This window comes from Macaca fascicularis, chromosome 4 (assembly GCF_037993035.2).
Source record: "Macaca fascicularis isolate 582-1 chromosome 4, T2T-MFA8v1.1".
Classification (NCBI taxonomy): domain Eukaryota; kingdom Metazoa; phylum Chordata; class Mammalia; order Primates; family Cercopithecidae; genus Macaca; species Macaca fascicularis.
The window spans coordinates 107,693,363-107,720,930 of NC_088378.1; the positions used below are offsets into that span (position 1 = coordinate 107,693,363).

Sequence of the window (27,568 nt, forward strand, 5' to 3'; positions counted from 1 at the left end):
ATAGAAAGTCAAATGTATTGTATGAGTAAACCAATTTCTTTTAGATTTGAAGGGTATAGAAATTTCAAAGAAAAATGTTTTCTATTTTTTTTCCTGCCTGCCTTCTTGTATTCCTTCCCTGCCTCCCTCTTTCTCTCATCTCTTCTTTTCTCAAGTAGGTTTTGACTTTGCCTACAAGGTAGAAAGCATTCATCTCTAGAAACGTTTAAAAGCATATCTCCATGCACAGCAAACAATAACAGCAACAATCACATAAATAAGTTGGTAAATAAGTAGATAAGTAGATAGGTAAATATATAGACAGGCAGGCAAGTCAACAGATATAGAGACATAAACATATGTACCCACACCCATAAATGCACAAACATGTGCACACATAGTAAATGACCATCTGTTTTCTGACCCTTACAAACTCCATGAATAATATATTGTTAATTCTCTGTAAAGTATTTTATACTCATTCATCCAGTCAATATATTTATTGCTTAAATGCATATGATAGACTTACATGATCATCAATCTGCAAGACAATATGTATTCAGCAGTGAATGAAACATAAAAGCCTCAGGCTCCATATCTTTCCACTCCAATAGATATACAAGAGACAGTAAACAAATAAAAATATAAATGTATCAGGTAGATATAAATACTGGAAAACAAATGAAGCAAGGTAAAAGATAAATAGTACTTTGATACTACTTTATTGAGGTCAAAGAAGGCCTTACTCAGAAGGTGACGTTTGAAAAGATAATTGGATGAAGTAGGCAGTTTTGCCTTTAGGAAACAAAAATATTTCACTTAGAGGGAGCAGCAAGTGCAACGGCCCTGAGCATGATTGTATTTATTGCACTTGAAGGACAGAAAAGGCAAATTTGTTTGCAGGAGAGACAGCCAACCATGGTAGTAATGCCTGGAGATGGTAAGTATAACATACATCCAGAAAAGAAGATTGATTGTGATTCCACAGCCTGCTGCATGTTCACAAAGTGAACATGTATCTCAGAGTAACCAGAACTTCAAATTAAAATTTTGAGCATTCTTAACCCCAAGAAAGAGCTTCCAGAAACTACCTTCCCTGAAAAGTGACCATGATCCTGAATCTAAGAATACAGGTTCATTTTGTCTTCTTATTTCTAAATTAATATTTTGTTCCCATGATTTATCTGTTTTATTTCAAGTAACATAGTAATTTACTCTTATTACAGAAAAATATTTTACTGTGTATTTCTGATAGATATTTAGGTTGTTTCCAGTGTGGTGCCATGGTGTTATAAATATTATTAAATTCTTAAATGTATTATGTGGCATTCATAGGTACTCAGATCTATAGTGTTTACTGCTAGTCATAGAATTGCAATCATAGGCTTCTGTATGCTCACCTTCAGTAGATAAGAACAATGTTCCAAATTGGGAGCATATCAAATTATACTACCACTATCAATGTATGAGAGTTCTGATTATTCCATATTTTCACTAATCATACATATTCTCTTTTATTCTTTTTATCAACTATGGGTAGTCTGTGTAGTAGTATCACACTGTGATTTAATTTATATTTTATTGATATCAACTAAAATAGTTACCTTTAAATTGCTTAGAGATCACTTGAGCATTCTTCTGTTTTTCATTGTGAAGTGCTCATTTAAATAATTTGCCTATTTTGGTACGGTGTTGTCTTGATTTTTCTTATTGATCTGTAGGAACTTTAAAACAAATTTGTAAAATATGTGCTATAGTCTGAATGTTTGTGTCCCCCCAAAATTTTTATGTTGAAATCCTAACTGCCAAGGTGATAGTATTAGGAGGTGTTGTGTTTGGGAGGTGATTAATTCATGAGGGTAGATCCCCCACATATAGGATTAGTGCCCTTATTAAACAGACCATAGAGAGTTCATTTGTCTCATCTACTGTGTGAAGAAACAGTGATAAGGTGCCATTTATAAACCAAAAAGTGGGCCTCGGTCAGACACTGAACATACTAGTTTCTTGGAACTTCTCTGCTTCGAGACGGAGGGAAATGTGTGTGTTGTTTTTTAAGTGATCCAGTTTACAGTAATTTGTTATAATAACCCAAACTGACAAAGAGAGTATGTTTATTGCAAATATTTTCGCTTTTTGTGCTTCAGTTTAATTTTGTCTTTGCTAAATATATATTCATAATTTTAATTTTAATGATGTCTATATTATAAATTATTTCCTTTATAGTAAAGGCTTTTTGGGCCCCATTTATTTAAAAAGTCAGAAAACTGTTCTATATTTCTTCTAAAAGCTTCAAGATTTTATTTTTTTATTTTGCAACTAATTTCTAAGACTCATTATCTTCCACATAGATAGACAGTTAACACAACATTTATTGAAAGACTACCTTTCTAGGAATGTATCACAGAAATCTTAAAGTAGATAATGATTAGGTAATGGTGTATATATATATTTATATATGACTTAGGACTATATATATTATATATATATACACACACACACACACATATATATACATATAATATATTTTTGTTTATTTTTATTTTTATTTTTTTGAGGCGGAGTCTCACTCTGTCGCCCAGGCTGGAGTGCAGTGGCACGATCTTGGCTCACTGCAAGCTCTGCCTCCTGGGTTCACACCATTCTTCTGCCTCAGCCTCCCCAGTAGCTGGGACTACAGGCACCCGCCACCACGCCCGGCTAATTTGTTATATTTTTAGTAGAGACAGGGTTTCACCGTGTTAGCCAGGATGGTCTCGATCTCCTGACCTCGTGATTCACCTGCCTCAGCCTCCCAAAGTGCTAGGATTACAGGCTTGAGCCACCGCGCCCAGCCTGTTTGTTTGTTTGTTTTTTAAGACAGAGTCTCACTCTGCCACCCAGCTGGAGTGCAATGATGTGGTTTTGTCTCACTATAACCTCTGCCTCCCAGATTCAGGTGTTTCTCCTGCCTCAGCCTCCCGAGTAGCTGAGACTGCAGGCATGCACCACCATACCCAGCTAATTTTTGTATTTTTAGTAAAGACAGGGTTTCACTGTGTTGGTAAGGCTGCACTTGAACTCCTGACCTCGCAATCCACCTGCCTTGGCCTCTCAAAGTGCTGGGATTACAGGCGTGAACCACCACACCCAGCCATGGTATATTTTGGATCTGTTTCAAGGCTCTCTGTCTCTAATGCCAACCCACCCTTCCCTCCACACTCTGGTCCTTTATCTTTTCTTGTGCCAGTCTTACTGTCTAAATTCACGTGACTTTTTTTTTTTTTTTTTTCTCTTTTGAAACAGAGTTTTGCTTTGTTGCCCAGGCTGGAGTGCAGTGGCAGGATCTCGGCTCACTTCAACCTCTCCTCCTGGTTTTGAGCAATTCTCATGCCTCAGCCTCCTGAGTAGCTGGGATTACAGGCACCTGCCACCACATCTGGCTGATTTTTTGTATTTCAGTAGTGACAGGGTTTCACCATGTTGGCCAGGCTGGTCTCGAACTCCTGAGCTCAGGCAATCCACCCCTCTCGATCTCCCAAAGTGGTAGGATTACAGGTGAGATCCACCATGCCCGGCCATTTCATGTAACTTTGGAATCAGACTTTTAAGTCTAGCAATGTAAGTCCTTCAGCTTTGTTCTTGAAAATTTGCTTCACTATAATATTTTCTTTACCTTTAATTTTTTTTTAATTTTATTTCTGTTTTTTTGGCAACTAGATTGAGAATAGTTTACAATTATCTTTAATTTAATAAACTTCATCTTTGACAGTAGGATATATTGAATAGGATATGATGGTAGTTTTAATAAATATATCAGATAATCAATATTGTGGCAAATGTCACAGAAACGCTAGACTTAAAAATTACATGTTTAACAGGTCTATCAGTAAACATCTGTATCTTTCATTTACACAATTCTTTTCTTCTTTTAAGATCTTTAAAATCTAAGTTAAAATATAAATGTTACATTAAATTTCTTGGAAACAAAATCAAATATAAAAAATATTGGGCTTAATGTATTATAAAATATTGGATGCATAAATATGAATACTATCCATATTCTTACCCAATTAACTAGCATCTTGATTCAGCTCTTCCAACATAAAACAATTGGAATCTGGATGTCTCTTTAAATAATTTACAGTACTAAAAACTGCCGAGATTTTGAATTCAGACTTACTACATAATTCACCACAGAAGTTTAATAAGATAATTCCTTTCTAGAGTGAAAACTTTTAGTGAGAAGTTAAAGTAAACATTTTTGTCATTTATTAAGCTAAATAAATCTTATCTTCAGCTCTACGTTCATAGCATTCTTTCTTTGGGAGATCAACATGACACCAATCAGGGAACAAGAATAATACTTATCAAGACTTCTAGTTACTCCAGTCAAAACATGTGAAGTTATCGCTTATTTACCTTATTCATGTCCTTATCCAATGAATTTGCACTTTGATTCAGGTGTACCAACATAATACATATGGAATTCGGCTGTTTCTCATCACCTTCACCTTTACCATTTACATTCAGCCAACCAAACTCTGGCAAACACATTGTAACTAATTCCTCTTTTGGAAAAGCCTATTTTCCACAAAACTAAAGATCTTTCAAAATCATAAAGCAGACCGTATCAAACCTTGCTCATAACTTTTTTTGAACTCACAATACACTTGACATTAAACCCCAATGCTCACAGAGCCTGTAAGATGTCACCTGCAGTAGAACCTGATGTTTCTAACCTGATGTCCTTCTACTTTTGCTTAGGTCACTATGTGCTATCTGCTTTAACCTCCTTACTCTTTAAATATGTGAAGTATATCCCTATCTCAGGTCTTTTGAATTTACTTTTTCCTCTCTTGGAATGTTCTCCTCTAAGATATGTGTACAACTCATTACATTGACTTATATTTCTGCTAGTCATCACTGAGTTAGAGGACATTCTGACTACTCAATCTAAAATTTCACCAATTTCTTTTTGAGTTTCTCCCATTTTCTGACATATCCATTTCCCTTTTTTTTATTGTTATACTTTAAGTTCTGGGATACACGTGCAGAATGTGCAGGTTTGTTACATAGGTATACACGTGCCATGGTGGTTTGCTGCACCCATCAACCTGTCATCTACATTAGGTATTTCTCCTAATGCTATCCCTCCCATAGTCCCCCACCACCCAACAGGCCCTGGTGTGTGATGTTCCCCTCCCCATGTCCACACATTCTCACTGTTTAACTCCCACTTATGAGTGAGAACATGCGGTGTTTGGTTTTCTGTTCCTGTGTTAGTTTGCTAAGAATGATGATTTCCAACTTTATCCATGTCCCTGCAAAGGACAAGAGCTCATCCTTTTAATGGCTGCATAGTATTCCATGGTGTATGAACAGTCAGGAAACAACAGATGCTGGAGAGGATATGGAAAAAATAGAAATGCTTTTACACTGTTGGTGGGAGCATAAATTAGTTCAACCATTGTGGAAGACAGTGTGGTGATTCCTCAAGGATCTCAACCAGAAATGCCATTTGACCCAGCAATCCCATTACTGGGTATACACCAAAAGATTACAAATCATTCTACTATAAAGACATATGCACACATATGTTTACTGCAGCACTATTAACAATAGAAAAGGCTTAGAACCAACCCAAATACCCATCAATGATATACCCCATTTATTTTTTTAAATTGTGATTGTCTTTCCTATCTATTCAAATGTGCGTATTGGAATGGCAGGATATCTCTGTTTTGTACATTGTCCCCTACTATTTAGGATGAAGCCTGGTATATAGCAAGTACCTAAGAAATTACTTGTTAAATAGATGAATACATAATGTGTCCTCATATTCTAGAGGCTTATAGCTCTGAAAATTCAAATGCGTACACCTACTGCTCTGCTTTTTCCTGAAGTCAAGTTTTCTAATGACTTGATAAAATCACATATGCCTTGAACTGTAATCTTCATTAAATTACTTCCTCCATTTAAACTAATAAATGCCTCTGGCTAAACATTATATAAAATGTTAGCATATTCCATTCATTCCATATAAATGTATTAACTTCAAATATTATATAAGTTCTTGAAGATTCAGATATTTATAACACATTATCGACTTTCCAGGAGCTGCCACTCAAGTGGGAGCACAGACATAGAAAGTCTTAAGTTTATCAAATAGAGACATAGAAGATCACACACTGTTCTGGATGAACCCATTAGGAGAGGCACCTCCTTGAGAGATGTGGATCAGTATGGCTTCTCAGAAAAGATGATATTCGCATTGATTATTTAAAAAATCTTTGTGATGCTGTTTGCCATTCTAATGCTATGTTTTTAATTTCTCAAATTTTAGATAACTATAGTACACATAAGTTTTGAAATTTTGTTTCCTAAGCCATTGCTGAAAATATTATATTGTATCAGGTGAAGCTTGGCAGAAGAACACTAAACTTCCCCTAAATCAATACTAAATTACCAATTGTTAACCACTGTGTTTAGGTTCCTGACAAGCAAATTCCTACACAACAATAACATTATCTAACCCACAGGCAGTTCTGTCAATGGAAAAACAATACTGTGTCACTCGAAAGAGAAGTAACTGTATTACTGGAGTCAAAGTAAATTAGATTTGCCCTTTATTGTTATTGATAAAGGCCATCATGCTACAAAAAGAAATTTGTTTGACAGCTATGTGTCTTGTGAATGTTTTAAGAAAGCAAAAACATTTTCTAAGTAAGTTTTATCCAATAAGTATTAATAAGGATTGAGTTATCTTCAGTAATTTAAATGGACCTAAAAATATCAACAATATGTTGATAAGCCATAAGAATGTTGAAATAGCTGGATAAAGAAGTTTTCAGCTTTAGTCACTATTTTCAGCTGAATAAAAATGACAGAATAATATTATAAATGAAAGAAAGCAAAGTCGGAAGAAATATTGAAGTACGTATTTCGATGTAAAGAACTATAAGCTTCAGCTTTGGCATAAATGGTGATCACTCTCATTGAAGATAATGAAATGAATTGGGGAATGCTGCATAACTGAAGTCTACGAATTCTTCACAAGAGGAAAGCAGTATTGAAGTTGAAAGGGAAGAAGGTGTGGATAAAAAACAGAAACCTTTCCTGTTTGTTTATAACTTAAATACAATTTTTCCATTTAGAGTTATATTTGAAGAAGCTTGTCTAAAGATAGAGATTTTGAAATATGTTTCTAATTAATGAAATGCTTATGATAGATAAGACATACTTAACACTATGGCCCAAAATATATCATTTGATAGGCTAAATTAATATTGAAAAGTTCCAAAACAACTCCTTTATATTTTCTGTTGACATTGAGAGACCTATTACATATTTTTTTTCTTTTAATCTAATGAAAATTTCCCAGTGAACCCACACAATATGTTTTTATTGGTAAGGGTTTAAATAGAACAGATAAATTATTGTACGAGTTACAGTGTAAATCTAGGGGGGATGGATTTTAACTCAAAATAAATTTCCTTACCTTGACTTTTTACCTGCAACTGGATTCCCCTTTCTTCTTTTGAAAATGTTTCTATTTGCTATCTCTTTCCATTCAAATAGCTTCATCTCCTAGGTATAAAGGTAAATCAGTCAAAGCAAATCAAACTAAAACTAAACACAAACTAAAATGTTTATGTATTTCCAAATGTGCCTCCTTCCCATTACTTGTCAATTGATAAAATCTGGCTGACAATGTTTCAAATGGCGTATTTTACCAAATCTCTTGTGCACTTTTACAGTTCTGTCCTTTCCCTTTCATTGAAGTCAAATTCTCCTGGAGCTCTTCACCTTAATGGAACCTTTTGTATTATCCTTTTAAACTCCTTTTTTCAACTTTTGCATCATTCTTTCTAATAACTAATCTGCATTATCTCCGTGGAAGACCTCATCTTCCCTCATTGTTCCATTTACTACTCAGATCTTATTGGTGCCCAAACTGGTTTCTCTAATTCATATTTTTCTTTGAAGCTAAGCTAATGTACCTAATCGTCTGAGGGTATATTTTAAATTCATTTAGTATTGTTACCTAATATAGAAACTTCAGTGATATCTATTCTTAAATTTCCTCTTTCTCTTACCCTTAAATGCAGTTACTGGTTTCATACTGTGTACATCTTAAAACTGAAACTTCTCTTTATTACATCTATCTTTACCATAACGTAGCTCATTATAGATTCTTGCCTAATTCTCCATTACAACCCCTTTACAAGTGAGGAGAAAGCAAGTGAAGAAAAAGTTGTATTGACTCAGACACTGTTTTGTAGTTGGCTAAGTTGATATCCTTTAAAAACAAGACATTTGACATGAAATGCAGACTTCCATTTTCTCTTGAATATTTGGGTGATCTGGCAACCATTATCTGAGTTATACATTATGGTAAAAGTAAAGTGTTGTAAAAAAGCACTCTGAAAAAAAAATGTACTAGAGTATTACTTAAGTAACCATATATGAAGAAATGAGACAAAATATAACAAAAAATATACAAGAAGAATAAACATTTTTTTGAGTTTATATTGAAAAATTGAGATTTAAAATACTGCCGATGGAACATATCTCCTCAAATCAAAGAACATTGCAAATATTTAAATCCTCCTCCAAATATACACAACACATTCATAATTGTAATTCATAATTTTCCATAATTTCCCTAAATTTTATTTTTCCTAAAATTAATTTTTCCTAAAGTATGTACATCATCTTTTAATTATTATATTCGTTGCCTATTGATAAACACTTTGATTGCCTGCAGATTTGTGATGATAAAATTTATACAAGAAACACGTTTCACCTTAGAAATAATGGAGTATTTTTATTGTTCCTCAGAGATTTTAAGGCAGTTATTTTAAACTCAGATGTTTAAATATGATATCTGTAACTAATGATAATTTTGTTTCTTATTTTCATTCTTTGCAATTTCTCTTTTATTGACTTCTGCCTTCACAAACATTAAATAATTGTGGATGTTCATGATTTGAAGCTTTAGATTGTATACCTTTCTTCTTTTATTATCGTTAATCATTCATGTTAAGGTATTATGAGCATGACATTATATTTATATATACATATATAATACATATTTATTAAAAATATATGTATACAAATTACCTTGAGTTTCCAATTAAATATTTGACAAAATTCAACATCGATTTAAAACCATATAGATAACCACATATGTATATATGTATAACCATATATTTATATATCTAGCCATCTATACATATATGGTTGTGTATGATTATATACATATATGAGATATATACCTACATATACATACATTATACATATATGCATATATGGTTATATATGATTATATATGTATATATGGTTAGATATGTGTGGTTTTAAATTGTATATATGGTTATAACATATACATATATAAGGTTTAATATATATATGGTTTTATATTGATGTTGAACTTTGTCAAATGTTTTTTAGAAACCAAAGATAATTTATATATATATTTTTAAATTTATGTTTCGCTTTATTGAAAATTAGCAAAATTCCAGTCTTATTAATGACTGAAAATAGTTGTCTGAAAATTAGTCTGATAGGTAACATTGAATATTATTTGCTAATTCTATTGAAAATATTTGCCTCAATTTTCATAAATGAGATGACCAACATGTGAAAAGCATTTAGTACAGTCGTGGCACACAGTATTTTATAAGTGCTTTAGCTATTTTATAAAGGTATGAGTTGTATTCATTCATGATTTAAAAACTATGAATTTCTTATGTCTTATTTCTATAAAGAATAAACAAACTACAGTACTTCATCCCGTATTCAATTCTCTATAACATCACATCTTCCTGGACTAGGAGTGAGATAACAATTTTAATTTTATATTTTCTCCTAGATAACTTCACAACAATATGTGTGTGTCATCAGCTCCTGCTCATCCAATCTAGACTTAATATAATTAATTTTTTGCTAATAATGATTAGGAAATTATTCATAGCACATATATAATTCTCCATATTTCCTAACATCACGCACTATGTCAATATTTGTAATAGTCCTTATTTCTAACCAGACTATCTGTAATTTAAACTCATTATCTATTAATGTATTGATTAAGTATAATTGGTTCAATATTTGTTATTTTCTTCTTGAGACAGAATTTATTTCATTTCTTGGCTGGCTAGAATCTATAAAATGCATGACGATAGTTTTCTCTGTACGTATACGGAAACACTACTTCAACATAGTTTCCACAAAACATCAAAGAGGTTGGCAATGTTTTCTTTTGTTTTGGATACAAGGTCTCACTCTCACCCAGGCTGGAGTGCAGTAGCAAGATCTCAGCTCACTGCAACCTCTGCCTCCTGGGTTCAAGCAGTTCTCCTGCCTAAGTCTTCCGAGTAGCTGGGACTAAGGTTGGCAATTTTAAAATAGGGTTTCAGACTTCTGTGAGTCCACTAGTTGTTTGCCAGGTCATTAGTTGATTAAAAATAAATAAATACATAATGTGTGGACGTGGTTCTTTACTAAGAATAATGTTAGTTTTAAAGTTGTAGTCAAAATATATTAGAAATCCATGGCTTATAAAAACGCTTAGTACAAATTTCAAAAGCTTCTAGTATAATTTTGAAACATGTTTTTTTGTAAGGCATGTCATGACATTACTCTTATTCTTGTGTGTGATTTAGTATGTGTTAAGATTATAAAGACAAATAAAAGTTTAAAATAAGAGGCTTAATTCTTCCTGTCGAAAATAAGGGAATTGACTTCTTGTCACCTTCCTTTTTTCTCAGAGCATATACTTAAAAAAAAAAAAAAATTGCAGCTTTAAGTATTCTTCCTTTCTTTGAAATGAATGTCACATTTCTTTGAAATTAATGTAAATCCTTTTCAAAATGTTATAAAATTTCAGCCAGCTTTATGTTGACCCAGAAATGCCTCTCTCTAAAGCTTAAGTACCATCTCTTTGAAAGATAAACATCAAGGGAGATAACACTCCTATGTCTAATTTTCTGTATGGAGATAGGAGTCCAACGTTGGTGAACTTCTTGCTCTAACTTGCAAAACTACCTTTTTGTTATAAAGATAAGAGAAGTTTATTTATACTCCTGATAAAGCCAGTTGGCTGACAAAGATGGTCATTATAATTACTAGATGAAGCTGGCATCAAGTCTGCATGAAAATGGTGCTGTCATGTTCTCTTATTGAAGACTAGTTATTGCTTATCTTGGAAACATTTATGAAATGGGTTGTATCTGCTTGGCTATATGTAAGGGTGCTATCTCTTTCTGTCTTTGCTATCTTAGCAGATTGCCTTGGATGCCTAGTATATTCTAGTATAAACACTAGTCAGTAATAAAAATGTTTTATTTCTTTGCTACTCTTGGGAAGAGGATTCTGGGTTCAGGAATGATACTGTTTTGAATTACATTTCTCCAACAATCATAATTTATCATATTTTATGTGGATCAGCCTAACACTAACTACAAAATATGGAATGTAAATAACTTCTTCCCAACACCTGAGAGAAAAAATAAAAGCACATGCTATAACTTTATCATAATGTTTGTTAGGATTGTCATACTTGTTTATTCATGAAAACAATCATCTTTGCACATATTAATGAATTAAATAATGAAAAGCATGTGACAATTGCATTTAATATGCAAAATTATCTAATGACTCTATGTGTAAAAGGGAGTAAGATAAATAAAACACAGATATTGCCATAAAATGACTCATAATCTTCTGAGATATTTATTCTCTTCTGAGGCATACATTCATTAACATAGTATAAGACAGTGAAAAAAGCACTATTACTCCACCTACTTTATAAAATATTTAAAAGTAATAACCCTTTTAGAGCATAATAATTCCTGGCTAATAGTTACTTTAGTAATAAAAATATGATATTCATTATTAATAAGATTTAAACAATTATACTAAAGATAAATATGCTATATATGAATTTTTTTCTTTTTTTTTTTTATTTTTTTGAGACAGGGTCTCACTCTGTCACCCAGGCTGGAGTGGAGTGGCACTATCTTGACTCACTACATCCTCCAACTCCCGGGTTCAAGTTATTCTCCCACTTCAGCCTCTCAAGTAGCTGGGACTACAAGTGCATGCCACCATGCCCAGCTAATTTGTGTTTTTATTTGTTTTGGTTTTGGTTTTGGTAGAGGAGAGGTTTCAACCATGTTGGCCAGGCTGGTCTCGAACTCCTGACCTCAAGTGATCTGCCTGCCTCAGTCTCCCAAAGTGCTGGGATTACAGGCATGAGACACCATGCCTGGCCACTATTTCATATTTTAAATATATGATTTACTGCCTTTTAGATAATTTCAAAAACGAAAGTGAAATCTCTCATTTACATCATGAGACTAGTCACTAAGAACCATAATTTTGGAATATTGAACACCTCATTTTCAGTAAATTTTACACTACTGGTCTGAATAAGAATTAAAAATCTTACCAAATTTTGGTGATTAAAAACCAAAAACAACTTTTTCTCTAAAAATAATACTTATTTTTGATGTGTAAAAATATTTTATTTTCTTATTAAAATATTTTATTTAATATGAAAATAGAAAAAATAAGATAAATTAATTTATGGATTCTTAACTATTTGAACAGTAAAGAATTGAAGTACTTGCATTCACAAAAATCATATCTTCCAAGTGTTTGGTAACGTATAATGGCTACTGATATGATAGATGTTAAATAAGAAATCTTTACCAAAGAAACTAAGAATGTTATTGCTTAGAACACATAATTAACATGATATAACTTGATGAAAAATATGTATATTAGGAGATTTTGAAAACATGGAAATAAACATATGTCTTATGCAATAGTATTTACTTAGCATATATGCTTCAAAAAAATATATAGTAGCAATAGAAACAACTATGGTTTATTTTTATCACTACAAAGATTTGGGAGAATTACATCATCAAATCAAACTCTTATATTGATTAAACTGAAATTTCAAGATTAGGATATGCTAATTTTCTTATAGCTCAAGAAGTATTTAAATAATAGAAATACAAAATTATTTTAAGAATGCATAGCTGTTATTTTTAAAATATGTACTTATTGGCTAGTAATTTGCATCTTGTTGGCTGTTTTTCTTTGCAATCAAGATTCTAGAATAACAATTTTGTCATTTTGCAGTGTGATAAAATAGTAACAATATTTGAGAGACAAATTTCTCTTATATTGCAATTAATTTCTACTATATTTATTTTTGTTTAGCTCAAATTGCTAAGTTGTGAAATAACTACTCTTAAGGTTTACAATAGATTAACCTGAAGAAATAAATTTGCATTAAACGTATACACAAGGGCACACACACACATACACACACACATAGTGTTTTTTAGACAAAATTAGCTGTGTGATAATACATATGTTTCAATGTGGGTCTCTACACTGACACAAATTAGAGAATTAGCACAAATTTATTTGCTTGCACTATAGTTTATTTTGGAAGTAATTTCCAAAGTGAAGAAAGGAGAATCAAACAATAAAGTTTTCTTTTTTTTTTTTTTTTTAATCTTAATGGGTTTACACTGCCTCATCTCAAAGCATCCGGACAATACAAGTGTGTCACAGAAGAGATAAAAGTGTCACTCAATGGAATTTCAGCTGTATGGCCTGCAAAATATACTTATGATGTCACTGCTTTTTTGAAATATCGTTAAAAGACAGGAAAGAACATGCTTAAATTAAAATGTGAGATAATAGATTGAATCAATTTACAATAAATGATAAATGAATAGTATCAGATTCTTTCCTAGAAACAATCTTTTAAACAAGAGAGAACAGGTACGAGAAAATGGACAAAGAGGAAAAAAAAGGTCAGCTTAAAAATAAAGGAATATATATGATGGAGTAATTAAAAGGTAGCCTGCTTAAATGAGTCTGTGGATGCCAACAATCAAATCTATTTTAGTTCTACTGTTAAACATTTTTATCATTATGCAAATATGTAGATTGCTTATTGCCTATTGTGTTAGATTTTTCAAACTCATCTGTGATTTTAGCAAGGCCTTAGTGTTTTCTTTATTTACTTTCATTATTTATTTTTAATTGATACATAATACTTGTACATATTTATGAGGTACATGTCATATTTTGTTACATACATAGGATGTGTAATGATCAAGTCAAGGTATTTCAGATATCTGTCACCTTTTGTATTGTCATTTGGATGTATTGGGGTAATTTTTTCTAGGTATTTCAAAATTTAGAATACATTGTTTTACTTCACAAATATAGTACATTAGGGGTTATATTATTGATTTAAGACACTTTCATCTTACAGTTATATTATGTGAAAATGCATTCGGAGTTCCAAGAAATTATGAGTTTTATACAATAGAAGTGTATCTATGTTATTAAAAAAATTTTCCCCAGCCTTATTTAGGTACGATTGACAAATAAAAACTATATATATTTAAGGTGTACAACATGATGACTTGATATACATATATGCTATGAAATGTCTTTAATTTACACATGTATCCTCCAACCTGCTGATTCCTGCCTTTCACTTTCTGCTTCTATGATTCTCAATACAGCAAATATCGGATGCAAACGACGCATCCTACAAAGGTCTTATATTCAGAATCTATAAGGAACTTAAACAAACTTACAAGCAAAAACCAAACAACTTTGTTAATAAATGGGCAAAGGACACAAACAGACTCTTTTCAAACAAAGACGTATATATATGGCCAACAAGCATGTAAAAAATGCATAACGTCAATAATCATTAGAGAAATGCAAATAAAAGCCACAATGAGATACCATCTCATACCAGTAAAAATGGATATTATTACAAAGTCAAAAAATAGCAGATGCGGGTGAGGTTTAGGAGAAAAGAGAACAATTAAACTGCTGGTAGGAATGTAAATTGGTTCATCAATTGTGGGAAGTAGTTTAGAGACTTCTGAAATAATTTAAAATACAATTACTATTCTACGCCACAATTCCATTATTTGGGTATACACCCAAAGGAATACAAATTATTCTACCATAAAAGCACATGCACATTTGTGTTCATTGCAGCACTACTCACAATAGTAAAGACATGGGATCAACCTAGATGTCCACCAATAGTAGACTGGATAAATAAAATGTGGTACATATACACCAGGAAATACTACTCAGACATCAAAAAGAATGAGATTATGTCCTTTGCAGCAACATGGATGGAACTAGAGGCCATTATTCTAAGTGAACTAACGCAGTAACAGTAACAGAAAACCAAGTACGGCATGTACTTATGTATAAATGCAAACTAAACATCAAGTACATGTGGACACAAAAAGGGAATGACACTGGGGCCTACTAGAGGACAAAGGGTCGAAGGAGAGTGAGGATTGAAAAGCTACCTATCAGGTACAATTCTTATTATCTGGGAGATGAAATAATCTGTACACCAAACACCACAACATGCAATTTACCTGTATAACAAACCTGCACATGTATCCCGAAAACTAAAATAAAAGTTAAAAAAAAAAATACAGCTAAGGTCTCCCAAATCTCCTTCTTCCAACATGCATGCATAACTTTGAAATGTAAATGATTTTCTCCCTAAACGTAAAACCTTGACCAATGGGAAAAGGTAGACTATTATACTTCTTTCTGTTAATACTTCTTCCTGTTAATACTTCTTCCTGTTAATACTTAAAGAAATATTAATAAAATACTTCTTCCAGTTAATCCTTGATGCTCAAATAATTTTGGAAAACATGATATGCTTTTAAAACGTCCCAAAAGAAGTTTAGAAGGTTCCAAACGGAGTCCCAGTTTCCCTCAATAATGTGCTATTAATATTGAACTCTTATCCCTACTCATGATTCCTGGTTCTTCTCTCTTTCATTTCGGAACTACAAGAACACCTAAATTCTTGTTTTTGGCTCTATTTTTATGGTAGTAGTTGGGGAAAAGAAGATGAAACTCAAGTATTACCAGCAGTCAAATTTAGTATAAAATATACTATTTAACCCATACTTCTTAATTCAAGTATTTCCTCAAATAATTTTTCAATGTTTAGTATTATTTCTAGATACCTACATTGCATATTTTGAATGTAAATTTGGAAATCTTTTAGATTGTTTTTGTATGATTTTATAGAGCAGCAGATTTTTTGTATTAAATCTAAGACTTTTTTACAGAAAACCAAACACTGCATGTTGTCACTCCTAAGTGGGAGATGAACAATGAGAACACGTGGACACAGAGAGGGGAACATCACACACCGGAGCCTGTGGGGGGTAGGGGGTGGGGTGATGGACAGCATTAGGAGAAATACATAATGTAGATGACGGATTGATGGGTGCAGCAAACCACCATGGCACATGTATACCTGTGTGACAAACCTCCACATTCTGCACATGTACCCCAGAACTTAAAGTATACATTTCCCACTTGAATAATTACAACAGTTTAGAAAGTTTTGTTTTATAAAGGAATTCCTGTTCTTTTAAAAATTAAATATAGATATAAATACAAAAGTGTAGGTCACTTATTAAGAATGATTATGGTGTTAGACAATGTGTAACAAGTGTTTTCAGACGAATCTTTGCCTTAGTAACCCTTATTATTGTTTGTTCTTAACATTGAATTAAGATATATGAAATGTTAATAAGTGCAGTGACAAGGGAGAGAGATCATTTGAATAAATTATTTCCAACTAGTCATATATATGTATTTTATATATACGTATATATATGCATATATATATGTACGTGTGTGTGTATGTGTGTGTATATATAATTTTATATATAATTATATAAATATATATATAATTTTTTTTTTTTTTTTTTTTTTTTTTTAATTTATTTATTATTATTATACTTTAAGTTGTAGGGTACATGTGCATAACGTGCAGTTTTGTTACATATGTATACTTGTGCCATGTTGCTGTGCTGCACCCATCAACTCGTCATTTACATCAGGTATAACTCCCAATGCAATCCCTCCCCCCTCCCCCCTCCCCATGATAGGCCCCGGTGTGTGATGTTCCCCTTCCTGAGTCCGAGTGATCTCATTGTTCAGTTCCCACCTATGAGTGAGAACATGCGGTGTTTGGTTTTCTGTTCTTGTGATAGTTTGCTAAGAATGATGGATTCCAGCTGCATCCAAGTCCCTACAAAGGAGTCAAACTCATCCTTTTTTATGGCTGCATAGTATTCCATGGTGTATATGTGCCACATTTTCTTAATCCAATCTGTCACTGATGGACATTTGGGTTGATTCCAAGTCTTTGCTATTGTGAATAGTGCTGCAATAAACATACGTGTGCATGTGTCTTTATAGCAGCAAAATTTATAATCCTTTGGGTATATACCCAGTAATGGGATGGCTGGGTCATATGGTACATCTAGTTCTAGATCCTTGAGGAATCGCCATACTGTTTTCCATAATGGTTGAACTAGCTTACAATCCCACCAACAGTGTAAAAGTGTTCCTATTTCTCCACATCCTCTCCAGCACCTGTTGTTTCCTGACTTTTTAATGATTGCCATTCTAACTGGTGTGAGATGGTATCTCATTGTGGTTTTGATTTGCATTTCTCTGATGGCCAGTGATGATGAGCATTTTTTCATGTGTCTGTTGGCTGTATGAATGTCTTCTTTTGAGAAATGTCTGTTCATGTCCTTTGCCCACTTTTTGATGGGGTTGCTTGTTTTTTTCTTGTAAATTTGTTTGAGTTCTTTGTAGGTTCTGGATATTAGCCCTTTGTCAGATGAGTAGATTGCAAAAATTTTCTCCCATTCTGTAGGTTGCCTGTTCACTCTGATGGTAGTTTCTTTTCCTGTGCAGAAGCTCTTTAGTTTAATGAGATCCCATTTGTCAATTTTGGCTTTTGCTGCCGTTGCTTTTGGTGTTTTAGACATGAAATCTTTGCCCATGCCTATGTCCTGAATGGTACTACCTAGGTTTTCCTCTAGGATTTTTATGGTATTAGGTCTAACATTTAAGTCTCTAATCCATCTTGAATTAATTTTCGTATAAGGAGTAAGGAAAGGATCCAGTTTCAGCTTTCTACTTATGGCTAGCCAATTTTCCCAGCACCATTTATTAAATAGGGAATCCTTTCCCCATTTCTTGTTTCTCTCAGGTTTGTCAAAGATCAGATGGCTGTAGATGTGTGGTATTATTTCTGAGGACTCTGTTCTGTTCCATTGGTCTATATCTCTGTTTTGGTACCAGTACCATGCTGTTTTGGTTACTGTAGCCTTGTAGTAGAGTTTGAAGTCAGGTAGCGTGATGCCTCCAGCTTTGTTCTTTTGACTTAGGATTGTCTTGGAGATGCGGGCTCTTTTTTGGTTCCATATGAACTTTAAAGCAGTTTTTTCCAATTCTGTGAAGAAACTCATTGGTAGCTTGATGGGGATGGCATTGAATCTATAAATTACCTTGGGCAGTATGGCCATTTTCACGATATTGATTCTTCCTATCCATGAGCATGGTATGTTCTTCCATTTGTTTGTGTCCTCTTTTATTTCACTGAGCAGTGGTTTGTAGTTCTCCTTGAAGAGGTCCTTTACATCCCTTGTAAGTTGGATTCCTAGGTATTTTATTCTCTTTGAAGTAATTGTGAATGGAAGTTCATTCCTGATTTGGCTCTCTGTTTGTCTGTTACTGGTGTATAAGAATGCTTGTGATTTTTGCACATTAATTTTGTATCCTGAGACTTTGCTGAAGTTGCTTATCAGCTTAAGGAGATTTTGGGCTGAGACAATGGGGTTTTCTAAATATACAATCATGTCATCTGCAAACAGGGACAATTTGACTTCTTCTTTTCCTAACTGAATACCCTTGATTTCTTTCTCTTGCCTGATTGCCCTAGCCAGAACTTCCAACACTATGTTGAATAGGAGTGGTGAGAGAGGGCATCCCTGTCTTGTGCCAGTTTTCAAAGGGAATTTTTCCAGTTTTTGCCCATTCAGTATGATATTGGCTGTGGGTTTGTCATAAATAGCTGTTATTATTTTGAGGTACGTTCCATCAATACCGAATTTATTGAGCGTTTTTAGCATGAAGGGCTGTTGAATTTTGTCAAAAGCCTTTTCTGCATCTATTGAGATAATCATGTGGTTCTTGTCTTTGGTTCTGTTTATATGCTGGATTATGTTTATTGATTTGCGAATGTTGAACCAGCCTTGCATCCCAGGGATGAAGCCCACTTGATCATGGTGGATAAGCTTTTTGATGTGTTGCTGAATCCGGTTTGCCAGTATTTTATTGAGGATTTTTGCATCGATGTTCATCAGAGATATTGGTCTAAAATTCTCTTTTTTTGTTGTGTCCTTGCCAGGCTTTGGTATCAGGATGATATTGGCCTCATAAAAAGAGTTAGGGAGGATTCCCTCTTTTTCTATTGATTGGAATAGTTTCAGAAGGAATGGTACCAACTCCTCCTTGTACCTCTGGTAGAATTCAGCTGTGAATCCATCTGGTCCTGGACTTTTTTTGGTTGGTAGGCTATTAATTGTTGCCTCAATTTCAGAGCCTGCTATTGGTCTATTCAGGGATTCAACTTCTTCCTGGTTTAGTCTTGGAAGAGTGTAAGTGTCCAGGAAATTATCCATTTCTTCTAGATTTTCCAGTTTATTTGCGTAGAGGTGTTTATAGTATTCTCTGATGGTAGTTTGTATTTCTGTGGGGTCGGTGGTGATATCCCCTTTATCATTTTTAATTGCGTCGATTTGATTCTTCTCTCTTTTCTTCTTTATTAGTCTGGCTAGTGGGCTGTCAATTTTGTTGATCTTTTCAAAAAACCAACTCCTGGATTCATTGATTTTTTGGAGGGTTTTTTGTGTCTCTATCTCCTTCAGTTCTGCTCTGATCTTAGTTATTTCTTGCCTTCTGCTAGCTTTCGAATGTGTTTGCTCTTGCTTCTCTAGTTCTTTTAATTGCGATGTTAGAGTGTCAATTTTGCATCTTTCGTGCTTTCTCTTGTGGGCATTTAGTGCTATAAATTTCCCTCTACACACTGCTTTAAATGTGTCCCAGAGATTCTGGTATGTTGTATCTTTGTTCTCATTGGTTTCAAAGAACATCTTTATTTCTGCCTTCATTTCGTTATGTACCCAGTAGTCATTCAGGAGCAGGTTGTTCAGTTTCCATGTAGTTGAGCGGTTTTGAGTGAGTTTCTTAGTCCTGAGTTCTAGTTTGATTGCACTGTGGTCTGAGAGACAGTTTGTTATAATTTCTGTTCTTTTACATTTGCTGAGGAGTGCTTTACTTCCAATTATGTGGTCAATTTTGGAGTAAGTATGATGTGGTGCTGAGAAGAATGTATATTCTGTTGATTTGGGGTGGAGAGTTCTATAGATGTCTATTAGGTCTGCTTGCTGCAGAGATGAGTTCAATTCCTGGATATCCTTGTTAACTTTCTGTCTCGTTGATCTGTCTAACGTTGACAGTGGAGTGTTGAAGTCTCCCATTATTATTGTATGGGAGTCTAAGTCTCTTTGTAAGTCTCTAAGGACTTGCTTTATGAATCTGGGTGCTCCTGTATTGGGTGCATATATATTTAGGATAGTTAGCTCTTCCTGTTGAATTGATCCCTTTACCATTATGTAATGGCCTTCTTTGTCTCTTTTGATCTTTGATGGTTTAAAGTCTGTTTTATCAGAGACTAGTATTGCAACCCCTGCTTTTTTTTGTTCTCCATTTGCTTGGTAAATCTTCCTCCATCCCTTTATTTTGAGCCTATGTATGTCTCTGCGTGTGAGATGGGTCTCCTGAATACAGCAGACTGATGGGTCTTGACTCTTTATCCAGTTTGCCAGTCTGTGTCTTTTAATTGGAGCATTTAGTCCATTTACATTTAAGGTTAAGATTGTTATGTGTGAACTTGATCCTGCCATTATGATATTAACTGGTTATTTTGCTCATTAGTTGATGCAGTTTCTTCCTAGCCTCAATGGTCTTTACATTTTGGCATGTTTTTGCAATGGCTGGTACCAGTTGTTCCTTTCCATGTTTAGTGCTTCCTTCAGGGTCTCTTGTAAGGCAGGCCTAGTGGTGACAAAATCTCTAAGCATTTGCTTATCTGTAAAGGATTTTATTTCTCCTTCACTTATGAAACTTAGTTTGGCTGGATATGAAATTCTGGGTTTAAAATTCTTTTCTTTAAGAATGTTGAATATTGGCCCCCACTCTCTTCTGGCTTGTAGAGTTTCTGCTGAGAGATCTGCTGTTAGTCTGATGGGCTTCCCTTTGTGGGTAACCCGACCTTTCTCTCTGGCTGCCCTTAAGATTTTTTCCTTCATTTCAACTTTGGTGAATCTGGCAATTATGTGTCTTGGAGTTGCTCTTCTCGAGGAGTATCTTTGTGGCGTTCTCTGTATTTCCTGGATTTGAATGTTGGCCTGCCCTACTAGGTTGGGGAAGTTCTCCTGGATGATATCCTGAAGAGTGTTTTCCAACTTGGTTCCATTTTCCCCCTCACTTTCAGGCACCCCAATCAGACGTAGATTTGGTCTTTTTACATAATCCCATACTTCTTGCAGGCTTTGTTCATTTCTTTTTCTTCTTTTTTCTTTTGGTTTCTCTTCTCGCTTCATTTCATTCATTTGATCCTCAATCGCTGATACTCTTTCTTCCAGTTGATCGAGTCGGTTACTGAAGCTTGTGCATTTGTCACGTATTTCTCGTGTCATGGTTTTCATCTCTTTCATTTCGTTTAGGACCTTCTCTGCATTAATTACTCTAGCCATCAATTCTTCCACTTTTTTTTCAAGATTTTTAGTTTCTTTGCGCTGGGTACGTAATTCCTCCTTCAGCTCTGAGAAATTTGATGGACTGAAGCCTTCTTCTCTCATCTCGTCAAAGTCATTCTCCATCCAGCTTTGATCCGTTGCTGGCGATGAGCTGCGCTCCTTTGCCGGGGGAGATGCGCTCTTATTTTTGGAATTTCCAGCTTTTCTGCCCTGCTTTTTCCCCATCTTTGTGGTTTTATCTGCCTCTGGTCTTTGATGATGGTGATGTACTGATGGGGTTTTGGTGTAGGTGTCCTTCCTGTTTGATAGTTTTCCTTCTAACAGTCAGGACCCTCAGCTGTAGGTCTGTTGGAGATTGCTTGAGGTCCACTCCAGACCCTGTTTGCCTGGGTATCAGCAGCAGAGGCTGCAGAAGATAGAATATTTCTGAACAGTGAGTGTACCTGTCTGATTCTTGCTTTGGAAGCTTCCTCTCAGGGGTGTACTCCTCCCTGTGAGGTGTGGGGTGACAGACTGCCCCTAGTGGGGGATGTCTCCCAGTTAGGCTACTCAGGGGTCATGGACCCACTTGAGCAGGGAGTCTGTCCCTTCTCAGATCTCAACCTCCGTGTTGGGAGATCCACTGCTCTCTTCAAAGCTGTCAGACAGAGTCGTTTGCGTCTGTGCAGAGGTGTCTGTGTGTCTTAGTTTACTGTGCCCTGTCCCCAGAGGTGGAGTCTACAGAGACAGGCAGGTTTCCTTGAGCTGCTGTGAGCTCCACCCAGTTCGAGCTTCCCAGCAGCTTTGTTTACCTACTTAAGCCTCAGCAATGGCGGGCGCCCCTCCCCCAGCCTCGCTGCTGCCTTGCCGGTAGATCACAGACTGCTGTGCTAGCAATGAGGGAGGCTCCGTGGGTGTGGGACCCTCCCGGCCAGGTGTGGGATATGATCTCCTGGTGTGCCTGTTTCCTAAAGCGCAGTATTGGGGTGGGAGTTACCCGATTTTCCAGGTGTTGTGTGTCTCAGTTCCCCTGGCTGGGAAAAGGGACTCCCTTCCCCCTTGCGCTTCCCAGGTGAGGCAATGCCTCGCCCTGCTTCAGCTCTCGCTGGTCGGGCTGCAGCAGCTGACCAGCACCGATCGTCCGGCACTCCCCAGTGAGATGAACCCAGTACCTCAGTTGAAAATGCAGAAATCACCGGTCTTCTGTGTCGCTCGCGCTGGGAGTTGGAGACTGGAGCTGCTCCTATTCGGCCATCTTGCTCCGCCTATATAATTTTTTTGAGACAAGATCTCACTCTGGTCCCTAGGCTGAGTACAGTGGTGCATGATGGCCTACTGCTTCCGCGAACACACAGGCTCAATAGATTTTCCTAACTCAGCCATCCCAGTAGCTGAGACTACAGGTGTGTGCTACCACACCCCTTCTTCTTGCTAATTTTTTTTTTTTTTTTTTTTTTTTTTTTTTAAGTAGAGATGGGATTTCACCATGTTTCCCAGGCTGGTCTCAAACTCGTGGGCTCAAGTGATCCACCAGCCTCAGCTCCCCAAACTGCTGGGATTACAGAAATGAGCCATTGAGCCCATCCCACTCAACTAGGGTTATATAAAAAATTTGACTTCTTCTATAGATTTTCGATGGTTATAAATCCTGATGATAAAACTAGTAACCATTTCTTTTTGAGAACATATGCCGTACGGTGCATTCACGTTGCTTCATTGCAAGTTACTTACTAACTGCTTTTCCAAATAGAATCTGCTGTCACTCTGTCCTATTACTGTGACAATTCTTGCTCACATCACTTATCCTAACTTATATCGTATTGCACATTAATGAGTTTATTTAATTATTTTTTATTTCCTCAGAGCTATAGTCTCAATTCCTAGATCTATGTATGGGAATTAGTAAATACTGAATTAATTATTTCTTATTTAAAAGACTGAATGAATTTACACCAAAATACTGTTAATATATCAATTTCTCAGTGAAAAAATTCATCTTTTGAGCAGTTAAACTAATTGTTTAAATCCACTCTACTCACAAAAGCAGAGAAATTACTTGATACCAGGACTAATAAGATCTAATATTAAATCTAGGATTTTTTTACTACAGCCTTCTGTCTCCAAGTTGTAGCCATATGCCAAGAAGTGTCTTACTCTATAGAGACTTTTTAATGTGCTTGTGCATGTGATGGGGGGAGGGCACCTGAAGAATATCACATTTGCTGCCCAGATCTCTGGCCCACTTAGACCTAGCTCACAATTAAATGAAGATCCTCAGAGTAAAACAGAAACTTTATAAAATGCAATGTACTTTATGTTAAGGATACCTACTGTGATCTTTCCTAAAATGTGAAGCTGAATGAATATTTTATTAGACATTTTAAAAAGAAGCTTACAGTAACAGGGGTCTGGCATATGCTCTGTCAAATAAATAGTAATATAGATGACACTGAGACACTTACATTGTAAAATATTCATGACAATATAAGTATGTATTAAGAAGCTGAAATTATAAAAACTTCTTGTACTGGAAATGCATCCTCTTTTCTCACTTAAGAAGCCTATACAATGTGATGGTCACAACTTTCTTGTTCTTTAACAAGTCCTTTTGTTATATGCATACATATTCACATTACATTTTCCATCCCTAGGAATTCTTCTGCATATATATTTTCCCGAACTCAAACAACTAGTCTGGAGTAAAGCTTTTCAAGATCCTTTGCAGACAGATTTAATAATTTCTTCTTTCAGTTCAGCAGAGTTTCTTCCATGACTGTCAACCCCATTGGTATTTATTTCCATCCATGGTATTTATTTCCATCCATGCTATTTTATGAGCCCCAATGCCTACTGTTATCTATCTTCCATTTTTGTTATTCATACCTGACCTATAGCAAGTATATTCTTCCATTCTAAACCAAAAAATGAAATTGTCCTTTGGAGAAATTTTGGTCATTTCTGAATTGAGAAAAAGTGAAAAGATGACAAATAGATTAGCTCAATAGGTCAATAGTTCAAAAGTAAAGTACAAAATCATACGATATCCTTTAGACAGAAAGAGGGAGGTGGGAGACAGAGAAAGAGAGAGAGAGAGTATAAAGTGGTGTGTGGATAGAAATGTTTATGCTTTCACATACAGGTATTTAAAAAAAAAAAAAAAAACCTTTGAGAAGGGGAAAATAAGGCTGTCAGGGGAAAAAATTCTGAAAAATTATGAGAATTTTCACAGTGTCCAGGCTTAACATGTTTGGAAATAATTGTACAGGGAAGCGGTTCCTTCATTAGTATGCCAAATATAATTCAGAAAGGAAACCATAAATCTTAATTAATTTTGCAAACATTTAAAGAATCCTCAAAAAATTCATATATGGACCAATATTTCATATAGAATCTAAAAATTATCATATTTTTTCTCATATTTTACCAATGTTTTCCTCATATTTGATCAATGTTTGAATAAAGTGTCCACTCAGGATATTTTTTTCTTGTATTTATAGCATTCGAGGTCATATTTTAACTTAAGTCATTGTGGAAATGTAGGGCATATTTATATCATTCACCCAATATTTTTGAACCTTGTTCCATTGAAACTATCCACTTGAAGTCATTGTTTTCATTTTAGAAATACAACATTTCTAACATACCCTACCTCGCAAATACTAACATTTATTCTGGGTCACTTGAGTACAGATGTTTGAGGATAGCTTGTAAAACATGATTAAACCCTGTCTCTACAAAAAAATACAAAATTAGCCAGGTATCGTGGCACACACGTGTAATCCCAGCTACTCTGGAGACTGAGGAGACTGAGGCTGGGAAATCAATTGAGCCTGGGAGGTCGAGGCTGCAGTGAGCCATGTTTGCACCACTGCACTCCAGCTTAGGTAATAGAAGAAGACCCTGTCTCTATTTAAAAAAAAAAGAAAAAGAAGATTTATTTTGGGATACAATGAATTTAAGTGAGTAGCATGTGGGCAGAAACCTAAAATAGAAGAGTAGAGAATTTGATCTAGTTTGACTTGGGTTCTTTGTATTTTTATGTCCTTTGCAGGGACATGGATGAAACTGGAAACCATTATTCTCAGCAAACTGACAGAAGAACAGAAAACCAAACACCGCAAGTTCTCACTCCTAGGTGGGAGATGAAAAATGAGAACACATGGACACAGAGAGGGGAATATCACACACCAGGGGGCCTGTCCGGGGGTGGAGGGTGGGGTGATGGGCAGCATTAGGAGAAATACCTGTTGTAGATGACGGATTGATAGGTGCAGCAAACCACCATAGCACATGAATAGCTGTGTAACAAACCTGCACCTTCTGCACATGTATCCCAGAACTTAAAGTATAATAAAAAAGAATTAAAAATATAATAAGATCCAAGCACCTCCTACTATGTGAAATGTTTAATCACAAACCAGTCTTTGTGTTGCCCTCAAGTCATAATTATAATGTACCTTTATTACGTGAAGTACATATTGCTTTACACAGATACACCGAGCAAAAGCAAACGTATATGGCAATTGACAAACTAATCTCAAAGTGGCCCCCACTACTAAATGCTGAACGTTTCTCATCTTCTTTCGTGTGTGTGATGAAATAAAGGACAAGGGAATCAGGAAATGCGAGTTCTCATCCTGGTTACATCATTGGCATCATCAAATCCCCTTCTCTGGACCACAGTTTTCTTATCTGAAAAATAAAAAAAACTTGGACTAGCTGCTTTTTAATGTAATTTTCTTCATACTTATATAACTCTTTCTCTTAAGGTCTTATTTTAAAAATAAGAAATGAAAAGTTTACATGTATGATAAATTCCTTAATGGATATTTTCGAAATTTTATTTGTTGCAGTTATTTCTGCAATTATTGTAGCAAATAAAGTAAAATAAGATAAACTCAATATTAATAAGGTGGCTCACTATGTTAAATAAAAAAAAGTTATTGGGCTAATCTTCTACATTTGTTTGTGTGTGTGTGTGTGTGTGTGTGTGTGTGTGTGTGTGTGTGTGTGTGTGTTTGAGACGGAGTCTTCCTCTCTTGCCCGGGCTGGAGAGCAGTGGCCGGATCTCAGCTCACTGCAAGCTCCGCCTCCCGGGTTCACGCCATTCTCCTGCCTCAGCCTCCCGAGTAGCTGGGACTACAGGCGCCCGCCACCACGCCCGGCTAGTTTTTTGTATTTTTTAGTAGAGACGGGGTTTCACCGTGTTAGCCAGGATGGTCTGGATCTCCTGACCTCGTGATCCGCCCGTCTCGGCCTCCCAAAGTGCTGGGATTACAGGCTTGCGCCACCGCGCCCGGCTATTCTACATTTGTGAAGGAAAAAAATGGTACTGTTTTTGTTTTCCCTGTACTGGAGCTTGTCCTTCTCTTTTGAAGAGAGATGCTTCTTAACTCTCAGGAGCATACGTGCTTGTATAACTTAACAGATGACAAGGGCAATTCCCCTGCAATTCTGTGCATTTTTAGCAATGCAAAATTTTAATTGGTTATAATTCTAGGTATCAGAAGTGTTATTTTGTCTTTAGGACACCTTAATAAAAAGAAATAAAAAAATTGTCATACTTTATAATAGTTACTATATGTGCTATAAATTTATGATAATATATTTCTCCCATTATGTGTCTACATTTCCTGAATAAATGTAACAGTAAGCTTAAATAAAAAGTCACATGTTTATGCTAAGCTTTACATATTCACAGTATATTTCTCCTATGTAAATTCATAGACAAAAAGTAGTTTGGGAACATTAGAATGTAAAATTACAACAGAAATCCAGTAAATACTTATGGGAGTTTTTTGTTCTTGAATGAACAGCAAAGTGAATGAGCATATTCCTCTCCATTACACTTTCCTTAATTTAATTCCTCTCTCATTTATTTATCCATACATAAAATACTA

General features: G+C 35.0%; 1 long non-coding RNA gene across 1 annotated transcript in view; it reads left to right on the plus strand.

The window, feature by feature from the left end:
• The window catches only part of LOC141410221 (uncharacterized), a 58,145-nt gene extending 32,107 nt beyond the window's left edge, over positions 1–26,038 (plus strand). Inside the window, exon 2 of the long non-coding RNA XR_012434447.1 lies at positions 25,720–26,038. This is a non-coding gene — a long non-coding RNA (uncharacterized lncRNA). The remainder of the gene's footprint in view (positions 1–25,719) is intronic.
• Positions 26,039–27,568: the final 1,530 nt, after the last annotated feature.